Source organism: Leptopilina boulardi, unplaced genomic scaffold (genome assembly GCF_019393585.1).
Source record: "Leptopilina boulardi isolate dan_hultmark-lab unplaced genomic scaffold, ZJU_Lbou_2.1 LbouV2_224, whole genome shotgun sequence".
NCBI classification, from domain to species: Eukaryota; Metazoa; Arthropoda; class Insecta; order Hymenoptera; family Figitidae; genus Leptopilina; species Leptopilina boulardi.
Window position 1 is genome coordinate 1,040,484 of NW_026137779.1, and position 12,157 is coordinate 1,052,640.

General features: G+C 28.5%; 1 protein-coding gene across 3 annotated transcripts in view; it reads left to right on the forward strand.

The window, feature by feature from the left end:
- Positions 1–12,157, forward strand: part of LOC127279898 (transcription initiation factor TFIID subunit 7) — a 203,819-nt gene that overhangs the window by 139,759 nt on the left and 51,903 nt on the right. The gene's annotated exons all lie outside the window — the stretch shown is intronic.

Genomic DNA, 12,157 nt, shown 5'->3' on the forward strand with positions numbered 1-12,157 from the left:
TTGGAGTCGCTCATTACGAATCTAAAGTCATATTTTAAAAATGTTCAAAATTCAAAATGGTGGATCCAATATGGCGACCAAAATTTTTTTAAAAATTATCAGATTTGCTTGAAACTTGTTACTCGGGGATTTTTGGGGTCGGTTGACGTGAAACGTCCCATATGCATTATGTAGAAAAGAGTTCAAACTTTATGGTAATACCAAAAAGTGTCCAAAAATATATAAAATTGACATACATATAATATGTCTTTGAAAAAAGTGTCCCACTGTTTGTCACTCTCCCCTATATACATATATACAGATATATGAATATTTTTATTTATTTTTAAAACAAAAAGGAAGAAGATTAAGATTTTAGACGATGATGTTCTTATGACATTTTCAATCGTCTAGATTAGAGAAACGCAATGTTAAACAAAGAAGTACTTATGTTATATTCCTTGGTGTAAGAAAGAAAGGTATGCGTTACCTATTCAGTTTTAGACTTTCTTTATAGCTTTTTCACGTGATAAAGGGAGAAAGAAATAATTATCTGGGTCCTCAGAGTTATTAATTAATCCTCTTTAACAGATTGCAGGTCAAGCGAACCCTCATTTGCAAAATAAAGATATATCTTTCTCTCTCCATAACTTGTTCTTCTCTCTGTCACCGAAAACCCAGCAAGGGTCCGGACGGAATGAGTGAATGATTGAATGAATACCAAGATTATTATAGTTAATTTACCAATTTTTCCGAACAAGAAGGTATATAATGTTTGCTACATAAGTTCAATGTTATGACTAAGTAACCTTATTTTCCCTTTTCTAATTTTAATATTAAAGAATTATATATAACTAGCTAAAAGAAACGCGCGTAAACGCGCGAGATATCTGCAATTTTTTATGAAAAATTAAAAATTTATTTTTATTTGACGGACACTTTTTGGAATTTTGATCTCACAAAAATAATAATATTATTTTTGTAATCGTTACTGTATTACTATTTCAACATTATGGTGTTATAATAATATAATACCTATTATTGCCCAGTCAATATGACCTTTAAATTTTGTACTCAAATAAAGATTATACAATGCTACGATCGTCGAATTGTCAGCAATACATTTAAATGACCCATCTCAGGATCCATGCAGGGTGAATTCCTATTTTGTTTACCACAAGGCCCATGAACTTAAAATCGCTTTACAATGTTAAAAAGTTCTGGATTCTTTATTTCGTCTGTGATTTCAGCACATATCATTTTATTTAAAGTTTCTGAATCGCAAATTTGTGTACGTAAACAAATAGTTAAACGCACATGTGTCAATCCACGCTTTTTTCTTCTCTATGAAAGACGATACATATAAAATTGTAAATGAATAAAATTACAAGTACCTTGAGTATGCTTAAGGTTAACAGTCCATCCAGGATCACCATAAGGAAACATTGTAGGATATGTCATAGGATCAAAATTTTCCCTAACAATAAGACTAGAAATTATTTTCTTATTATTTTCTGTTGTGCATACTGAATTTACATCAACATGTAAATCCCTCTTCAATTTCTGTAGATAATTTCTTCATCTTACAGGACAAACTTTTTTCTTTGGGTTTTTTCTTTTCATTCTCAGTTTCAGTAGACAGAACTCTGTTGTCATTTTTACTGGGAAAAGTCTTTAAAAAATATGAAAGGTTTAGTTCACCATTTTGAACTTCTTTAGCTCGATTTATGAAAAGACAATTCCAATCATTCTCTACAAATCGAAATCCTAATATTAGACATTCTAACTGACGGAAAATTATTTAATTAATTGTTTTCAAAAAATGATATCAAATGCTTGCTCATTATATTATTATCAGTTTCATAAATTAATCTTTTAATTTACACTGTTAACCAATACAGATGTTGCAAATGCTATTGCATTATACTTTACACTTAACTGTACCAATCGGTTGTTGATCAACATCTACAAAAAATTCTGTTGGTTTAAAAGGGAACAATCTAATTAAATATTCTATTTGGTGAATATTCAAACACCCTGCATTAAGGCTATCAAAAATATAAAGTCTTACTCCATCGTAATAAACACAAATCCAATGACCAGAATTGTTATTACCGCTAAAAACTATTTGAATATGTTTAACTCTTTCTCTAATTGGAACAATTAAATCAAGCATTTGTAAATACAAAGTACTTTGCATAATGAAAAAAGAATTTGAATCATTTTTTGATAATTCTTGAAATTTATACATGTGCATATCATTTAACATTTCATTTACATTTTCAATAATTTTAAAATCTTCATTACTTAAAATAAAATACTCTTCTATGTTCGACATGGTATCCTTCTTCAACTTTCAAACTGTTGATAAAGCCAATTTTCAAAACAAATCGTTTATTTTAGTTTATTGCTTTAAAAAATTTACTTACATGTGTTTCACCTATAAAATATTGCATTAACTATAATTCAGCTAACTAATGCAACAATGATAGTCTTTTATGAACGTGAATTAGCGTTGTTTAATCTTTTTCCACATTACATCATTTTCGATAATGATTATTATTGAACTTATTTTCCTCTGCACTTTTTATTAATATTCAAATCAATATTCAACTCACAAACTATTATTTAACCCATAAAACAATTTTAACCCTTAAAACAATATTCAAACCTCTTTCTATCTATTTAAATACTTTTCCAAAAGCCAGCATCCTCTATTCTCAAACAGTCAATATTTTTTTTTCAATATCGAAATATATTCAATGCCAATGTTATCCAATATCATATTTTATTATCCTCAAAATCCAAATATCTTTAATGCCAAAATTACCCAATACCAAAAAATTTTTTCAAAAGACAGCTTCCACTATTATAAAACAATCAATATTTTTGTTGCATTATTAAAATATATTCAATACTAATGTTATCCAATATCTTTCTTTATCCTCAAAATCGTAATATCTTTAATGCCAATGTTATTTAATACCAAAAAAACTAAATGGATTGAAGTATTTTTTATATGAAACATTTAAGACAACCAAAAGAAACAAATATCTTCAATACCAATATCATGCCATATCCATATTTATCTTTAAAATACATATTGTATAATTATTAATACTATACAAAAATAGGAATATATTTTTTGGGCCCAATACAAAAATGAAAAACACAAATATAATATAAGAAGATTCAACACCTGCAGTAAGTTATTGATCGACAAATTGCAGAAAAATATTATAAACTTTATAATAATCAAGTTAAGTTACCTGAGACTATTAGAATCTTTTTTTAGCAACACTACTACAATGTTGTTGAAACGGTAGTCGGTTGCTCTATGTTTATCTTACATCAGCAGTAGCCGTTTCACTCCATTGAGGAGAAGTGTTATACCCCCACTCTACCAATCTGGGCCTATATTAAGTTCTCGCGAGTGGCAGATATTACGGTAGGCCTGAGTGGCATCCTCGGGGATAGGTGTTGGTAAGTTAAGTATGAATACACCACTTCCACTCACTGGGATTAAACGGTTATCATCTATATCGCATATACAATAATAAAAAAATTTCCCTCAACCCAAGACTGTTAGGACGAATCGAGCGATCACGGATTGGGTCCTGAAAAGGGAAGTGGTATATCCTCACTCTATCGGCCCACAGTGGGAAAAAAATGACCCTCTGTGGACAAAAATCTACCGACAACACAAATCTTAACCGATTTTAATATTTTTTTTTTTAAAATACTCGGAGAGGTTTTTCCTGTAACGCACAACTGCGATAAATTTGATTTATTTCAAACTAACCTTAAAAATGATACCTATATATAAAATTACGTTATTAGGATGGTTTAAAAAATAAAAAAATGATTAATTTTGATATAGCAGAGAGTATTGTGAACCCTTTTTGATCACTGAATGCGAATTTGACATTAAAATTGCAAAATTTTAAAATTCAAAATGGCGGGTGCAATATGGCAGGCAATGTTTTATAAAAGTCACCAAATTCACTCGAAAGTTGTTATTCAGGGGTTTTTAAGGTCGCTGGTTACGAATCTGAAGTCTGATTTCAAAAATTCAAAATTGCGGATCCAATATGGCGGATTAAAAAATTAAAAACTCATTGAATTTGCATGAAAGTTGTTACTTGGAGGTTTTTAGGGTCGCTGATTACGAATCTGAAGTCAAACTTCAAAAATTCAAAATGGCGGATCCAATATGGCGATCAAATTTTTAAAAAGTTATTAATTTTTTATTTTATATCCGCTATTTTGAATTTTGACAATTTAACATCAGATTCGTCATCAGCGACCCCGAAAACCCCCGAGTAACAAGTTTTAAGCAAATCTAGTGAATTTCAAATTTTTTTTGGTCGCCATATTGGATCCACCATTTTGAATTTTGGAAATGTGACATCGGATTCGTAATCAGCGACCCAAAAAACCCCCGTGTAACAACTTTCAAGCAAATCCAATTAGTTTTTGATTTTCTTATCCGCCATATTGGATCCGCCATTTTGAATTTTTGAAATTTGACTTCAGATTCGTAACCAGCGACCTTAAAAACCCCTGAATAACAACTTTCGAGTGAATTTGGTGACTTTTATAAAACATTGCCTGCCATATTGCATCCGCCATTTTGAATTTTAAAATTTTGCATTTTTAATGTCAAATTCGCATTCAGTGATCAAAAAGGGTTCACAATACTCTCTGCTGTATCAAAATTAATCATTTTTCCATTTTTTAAACCATCCTAATAACGTAATTTCATATATAGGTATCATTTTTAAGGTTAGTTTGAAATAAATCAAATTTATCGCTGTTGTGCGTTACAGGAAAAACCTCTCCGAGTATTTAAAAAAAAAAAATATTAAAATCGGTTAAGATTTGTGTTGTCGGTAGATTTTTGTCCACAGAGGGTCATTTTTTTCCCACTGTGCGGCCTGTCCCGGGCTCAGACCTCGAGTAAGTCAATTACAGCGGGGGCCTGTATGACGTTCTCGGGCTTAATGACAATATTATTTTATGACGCTTAATGAGTTTTTCAAAAAAATTATAAAATTTTTAAATATAAACACTGTTTAATTTATTTTGACATATTCGTTTTCCTCAGAAGTTCACGATTACGATCATATATTGCTCCAATAATAACACAGGCACAAACAAAAATTCAGGTCCCAAAAAACACAACCCCATATTCCTATGTTTTTGGGGTCGCTGAAACCGAATATGACCATTAACAATTTTTTTGACGACCCATTTTCCCGCAACCACCCCTTGCACCTACTCACGGGGGTTGGAGTTTCAAATTAAAAAAAAATTGAGTATGGTGTCTATTCCAATGTTTTTTTGGGTCGCTTCATCCCAAAAACACAATTGAAAACAAATCCTTTCTTTCCTTAACCCCGTACAACCCTCTGGGAGGGGGTTAAAATTTTAAATTTCACAAAAAGTCAAGTTCGGTGTCTAATCCTACGTTTCTTGGGGCGCTGAAATTAAAAAAACACCACCAAAAACAAATTCTTTACCCCCTTAACCCGCTAGAACCCCTGGGAGGGGGTTGGAATATCATTTTTCACGGCGCTAAGTGTATAAAAATAAATTTCCTTAAGACTTTGTAGGTGCGTATTTGTGTAATCATAGGTAACTTTCTAGAAAACTTTATTGTTGGTGATGTTTTTTGGTTTCAGCGACCCAAAAAACATAAGATTAGACACCGTACTCGACTTTTCGTGAAAAATGAAATTCCAACCCCCTCCAGGGGTTGTAGGGGGTTAAAAGGGTAAAGAATGTGTTTTTGTTGGTGTTTTTTGATTTCAGCGACCAAAAAAACATAGGAATAGATACCGTACTCGACTTTTTGTAAAAATTGAAATTCCAACCCCTTCTCAGGGGGTTATAGGGGGTTAAGGATTTGTTTTTAGTGGTATTTTTCGGATTAAGCGACCCAAAAAACATTGGAATTGACACACTACTCGATTTTTTTGTTTTTAGTGGTATTTTTCGGATTAAGCGACCCAAAAAACATAGGATTAAACACCGTACTCGACTTTTCGTGAACAATGAAATTCCAACCCTCTCCAGGGGTTGTAGGGGGTTAAAAGGGTAAAGAATGTGTTTTTGTTGGTGTTTTTTGATTTCAGCGACCAAAAAAACATAGGAATAGATACCGTACTCGACTTTTTGTAAAAATTGAAATTCCAACCCCTTCTCAGGGGGTTGTAGGGGGTTAAGGATTTGTTTTTAGTGGTATTTTTCGGATTAAGCGACCCAAAAAACATTGGAATTGACACAATACTCGATTTTTTTGTTTTTAGTGGTATTTTTCGGATTAAGCGGCCCAAAAAACATAGGATTACACACCGTACTCGACTTTTCGTGAACAATGAAATTCCAACCCCCTCCCAGGGGTTGTAGGGGGTTAAGGATTTGTTTTTAGTGGTATTTTTCGGATTAAGCGACCCAAAAAACATTGGAATTGACACACTACTCGATTTTTTTTTTTTGAAACTCCAACCCCCGTGAGTAGGTGCAAGGGGGTGGTTGCGGGAAAATGGGTCGTCAAAAAAAATTTTCATGGTCATATACGGTTTCAGCGACCCCTTTCATTACAGTATTTAAAAGGTCATCGACCATCTTATGAACCCTCAACCAAAAGCTGTTTTGACAACAAAAATTTTAGGTAGAAACCGTCGAGAACCCTAATTATCAAAGTAAAGATATATATGTATATATAATCTAATAATAATGAGAAAAATCAAGTACTAAGAAAATGTGAATGAATGACGGAATGAATACAAAGATTATTATACTACTAGCAAAATTACACGCGCGCAAGCGCGCGTCCAACTTTAATTGCAATGGTTATTTTAAAATAATAATAATATTATTAATTAATCCCGTTAATAAATAAAATTGAAATATTAATAATAATAATAATAATAATAATAATTCTGCATCAGTGGAGTATTAAATTAATAATAGGTATATTTCTAATTTTCACGTTATCATTTATTTATACACAGAAAAAATGAGTTTGATGTTATATAAATAAATAAATTTAAGTAAAAATTTTAAAATATAAATATTAAAATTTTAGAAATAAATATTTTTGATAAAGTCAATGTTCGATGAATTTTTTATAATCTTATAAATTACAAAAAATTAATTAGGGTAACGGCACCAGTGAAAGAACATTTAAGGAAATGTATACTTTTATCATTTATTATTTTTGAATGCAGTTATTGAAAATTTTTTTACCAATTTTTTTTCGATAGCTAATTAAGTGTAGAATGCGAAGGTCACATTTAATTTTCATAAATATAAGATGTTAATTAAAATTTTAATTAATAAGTAAAACATACCTATTTCACCAGTGAAAGAACAAATTGTCTAATGAAAGAATTTTCTGCATCCAGTGAAAGAACGATGTGAAATATATATTTAAAATATATTTAAAAAATATATTAAAACAAAGATAAAGTAATAAAATGTTTGTAATATACTAAAATAAAGGTAAATTAATGATAATTATGAATATTTTTTAACTAAGTTTGCAGAATCTTATTTTTAATTGAAAATGCATTTATAACCTACAATCAATCATCTAGTTGCAATTTATTTTGACAATATTATTGTAACCTATCAGTGTTAACCTATTTGATTTTGTCATTTTTTTGTTTGACTTCAGACTATTCGTTGAAGGTGTTCCTTCATTGGATTGCATTGGAACCAGTGAAAAAACATAAATAAAAAAAAACCCCCAATGACGGAATTTGCTTTTCTTATGGCAAGTTAATATTTTATTAGCTTTTAAATGAAAAGAAGTATTTCTAATACATAAGATAAATTTAGTTTAAAGAAGACCGACGATTTAAGGCAGTTTAAATTAGTTAAATGTGAAAAAAGAAATAACGTGTCAGAGAAGAGTTCTTATTGTTGAAGATAAATTTGCAACACAACATTTTTAAAAATTTTTTTTTATAAAATTTACGTGTTAACTTTCTAGGTATCTTAGATACTAAAGACGTAAATTAAATAAGGAACATAAAAATATATAATTTATAATAACAAATTGCTTATTACACTAATTAGAATGTAAAATATGAAATTTGTTCTTTCACTGGTGTCAGTTCCTTCACTGGTGCCGTTACCCTATGCTAAATATTTTTTTGTATTTTCTATAAATATTTCGTTGCAAATGAAAATTTTAAATTTGTGTTTTTTTTCAAAAAATTTAATTAACTGATAATTAATAAATATTAAAAAATTATGTAATCAAAAAGAAGTTTAAATTAACTGAAAATTATTAATTATATTTTAAAAAGTATTAAGCAATTAAAAAATATTTAAAAATTTTGAAAAAATAAAACCTAAAAAAAATTTGTAATGTTTTAAACTTTAAACTTAAATTAAAAATTAAAATCAAATTGAAAATTTTTTAAAAAAGCAAACTATTTTTATATTGTTTATAGATAAAAAAATATAACAATTTAATAATTAATAATAATAAATTTATGAATAATAATATATAATAAATAATAATGAATATAATGAAAAAATAATGAAAGATAAATAATAATTATAAGTTAAAATGTTCTAATTATCTGTAATAATCATTATATTTAAAAAAAAGTATATATAATATAATAAATTTATAAATAATAATAAAAATTATATTATAATTGAAACTTTTTTTTCTATAAATACCAAGTAGGAAATATACTGGTGCTGCACACAATGAACAATATTTTTTTTTTACTTTAAACTGTCACTTAGTATATGACTTAATTAATGACGATGAATAAAAATATCCGTCGTGTTAACCATAAAATATTACGAAATCAAGAATTGTCAAAATTTTAGAAAAACAAAAGGAACAAAATACGACTAACTTCAAGTGTGGACAGACGGAATGAATGAATGAATACGGAAATTATTATAGTTAATAACTAGCAACTTTGTCGTCCGCAAGCGGCCGACTACGTTGCTAGTGTGTATTAACCATATTTTTTATTCATTTTTTTTCTCAAAAAAATTTAATATTAGAAATATAAAAAAAAATTTCTTTATATAGGATCTACTACCCAAGTAACACGAAATATTGCTTGAATGTCAAGCTGATATCAACCGGGAATATTTTTGTGACATTACGGGAACATTCCTCGGTGATTTATCTATGTGACGGTCTTTCACACAAAAAATGTAACGCATTACAAAACTTACATTCTACATTTATTAAACCTAAATAATTCTGTGGAACTTTACTTTCATCGAAATCTTCAAAAGACATTATTCCAACTCCTGCACTATTTTTATTCCGATTATCGTTTTTACATGTCAAATTCTTTTCTTCACACATTCTTTTCATATTCCGTTGCCGTAGAAAATTTTTTCTTCTTACATGACAAATTATTTTCATGACGCACTTTCTTTTCATCTTAAGTTTCCACTGATATTTTTCTTTTCCTACATGCCAAATTTTTATCCTTGCGTATTTTCTTTCCATCTTTAGTTTTTATAGATAATTTCTTTTTTTTGCATGTCAAATTTTTTTTGCGCTCTTTCTTTTTTATTTCTGTTTTATTACGATTACGTTTTCTCAATCTCTCATTCTCCTGTCTTATTATTTTCTGCTCATATATAACTTCGCCCCTTGCCTTCTTTTTATTTCCCTTCTCTTTAATTGCTCGAATTATCTTTTTATCATTTTCTTTACTCAGAAAATTCTTCATTTTTAAATATTCATGTGGTTAAATTTTGTTCACATTATTATCAGTTGTACGAATTATTTTCTTTTCACTAGTGTCATTTAGAGAATGCTTAATTTTTAAATCTTGTGTTAATAGAACTCTGTTAATATTATTACTGTGCAAAGTATTAAAAACAGAACAAGAGTTTAAAATATAATTTTTATGTTCCTAAGTTCAATTTATGAAAAGACGGTTCTAATCATTCTCTATTATCGAATTCCTATTGTGAGACGTTCTTACTGCCGGAAAATGATTTAAGCGATTATTTTCAAACATTGACTTAAAATGGTTTCAAATTTTGTTATTATCAGTTTCATAATTTACACGGTTTGGCGTTACGTGATATAATATAGATGTTGCAAATGCTATTGCATATACTTCACACTTAACACTACAAAAGGTTGTTGATTAACAGCTTCAAAAACTACTGTTGGTTTAAAAGGGAACAATCTAATTAAACATTTTATTTGATGCACATTTAAACACCCCTTATTAAGGCTATCAAAAATATAAAGCCTTACTCTATCGTAATAGACACAAATTCAGTGACAATAATTGTTATTACCGCTAAAAAGTATTTTAAAATTTTTATCACCTTCTCTAATTGGGACAATAAAATCAAGCATTTGTACATACAAAGTACTTTGCATATTGAAAAAAGAATTGGAATCTTTTCTTAATAAATCTTCAAATTTGAACATATGCATGTAATTTAACAATTTATTTCTATTGTCAATAATTTTTAAATCTTTATCACTTAAAATAACATACTCTTTTATGTTGGCCATAGTATACTTCGTTTAATTTTATTTTTGATTTATGAAAATCTAAATATCTTTAACCCTTTCGCTTACTCTCTCTAACATAAACAATTTTGCCTTTTTTTCAAATATAACCAATTTTTCCTTTAATTCAATACAACCAATTTTACCTTTTATTAAATATAACCAATTTTACCTTTTATCCAATATAACCAATTTTTCTTTTAATAAAATATAACCAATTTTGCCTTTTATCCAATACAACTACCAAATATCCAATAGAATGAGAGAACTATGAGTAACTATGAATCAGTAACTACTTTTCAGCCAATAAGTGCAAAAGGACACTCTTTTATGAGTAATCAGTAGTTCATTACAAATAACATATGTACATATTTATACCTGTATTAAAACCCCGGAACAAATGCCACAAAAAAACCAACCCTTGGACAATAGAACCTTTGTTAATGAGGATTAACTCTGAGGACACAGGTAATAATTTATTTTATCCCATTTATTATATAGAAAAATAAAGATGTACCAACCCTTGGCCAATAGAACCTTTGTTAATGAAGATTAACTCTGAGGACCCAGGTAATAATTTCTTTATCCCTAATATTATCACATGGAAATATAAAGATAAAAGTCAAAAACTGAAGAGGTAATGTATATTTATCTTTCTCACATCAAGGAATATAACACATTAACTTTTTCATTTAATATTGCATTTCTTTATCTAGAGGATTCAAAATAACATAAGAATATCTTCGCCTAAAAATCTTACTCTTCTTTTTTTCTGTTTTCAAAATAAAAAAAATATGTATATACCAGTATTAGACCCTCAGAACAATTACCACAAACAATACCAATCCTTGGACAATAGAGCCTTTGTTAATGAAGATTAATTCTGAAGGGCCAGATAATAATTTTTAAATTTTTTTATTAAAATTTTCTGGGGTCTAATACAGGTAGGGGAGAGAGATAAACAGTGGGACAGTTTAAACAGTAGGACACTTTAATTTTCTGAAAACCTACTTAAAGAAACTCGACCAAAATTTAAATGTAAACCATGTTTATGACAACACACTATCTCCAAATATTTTAGCCACATTGATTCATTATTTACAAAGAAAATTGAAAACAACTGTTTATGACGATACGGAGTAAATTTTTTCATGAAATACAATGCTGATTTTTATATAGATAGGACAGTTTTAAAAAAAGTAAAATTGTTACTTCGTTTACTCATGTTTTTAAGTATAATATCCAATAATTTAAAATATTTTAAAATTTTACAAACAATTTTTATTTAAATAATTTCTTGCGATTGCTCAATTTAAACAATGCGACATTAAACACTGGGACAGGCAAAAATTTAAGTTTATGAAACGTGGATTTTGGCAACACTAATTATAAGTTGTGTCAGCTATACGCATGCGCATTTATACTTACACAGCGACTAAAAATGTGATTTTTTTATGCTAAAAAACATTTAAAAATTCAAAATTTATAATTATTATAATTATTGTTCGGCAACATTTGAAAAATAACACTTGATAAGAGAACGACTATTCAAATTTTCTTCCAAATTGTTTTTAGGTTATGACCAAATTATGACGTATGATCAGCAGTACTGTAAACGTAAAAAAAAATAATAGCAATTTTTCATAA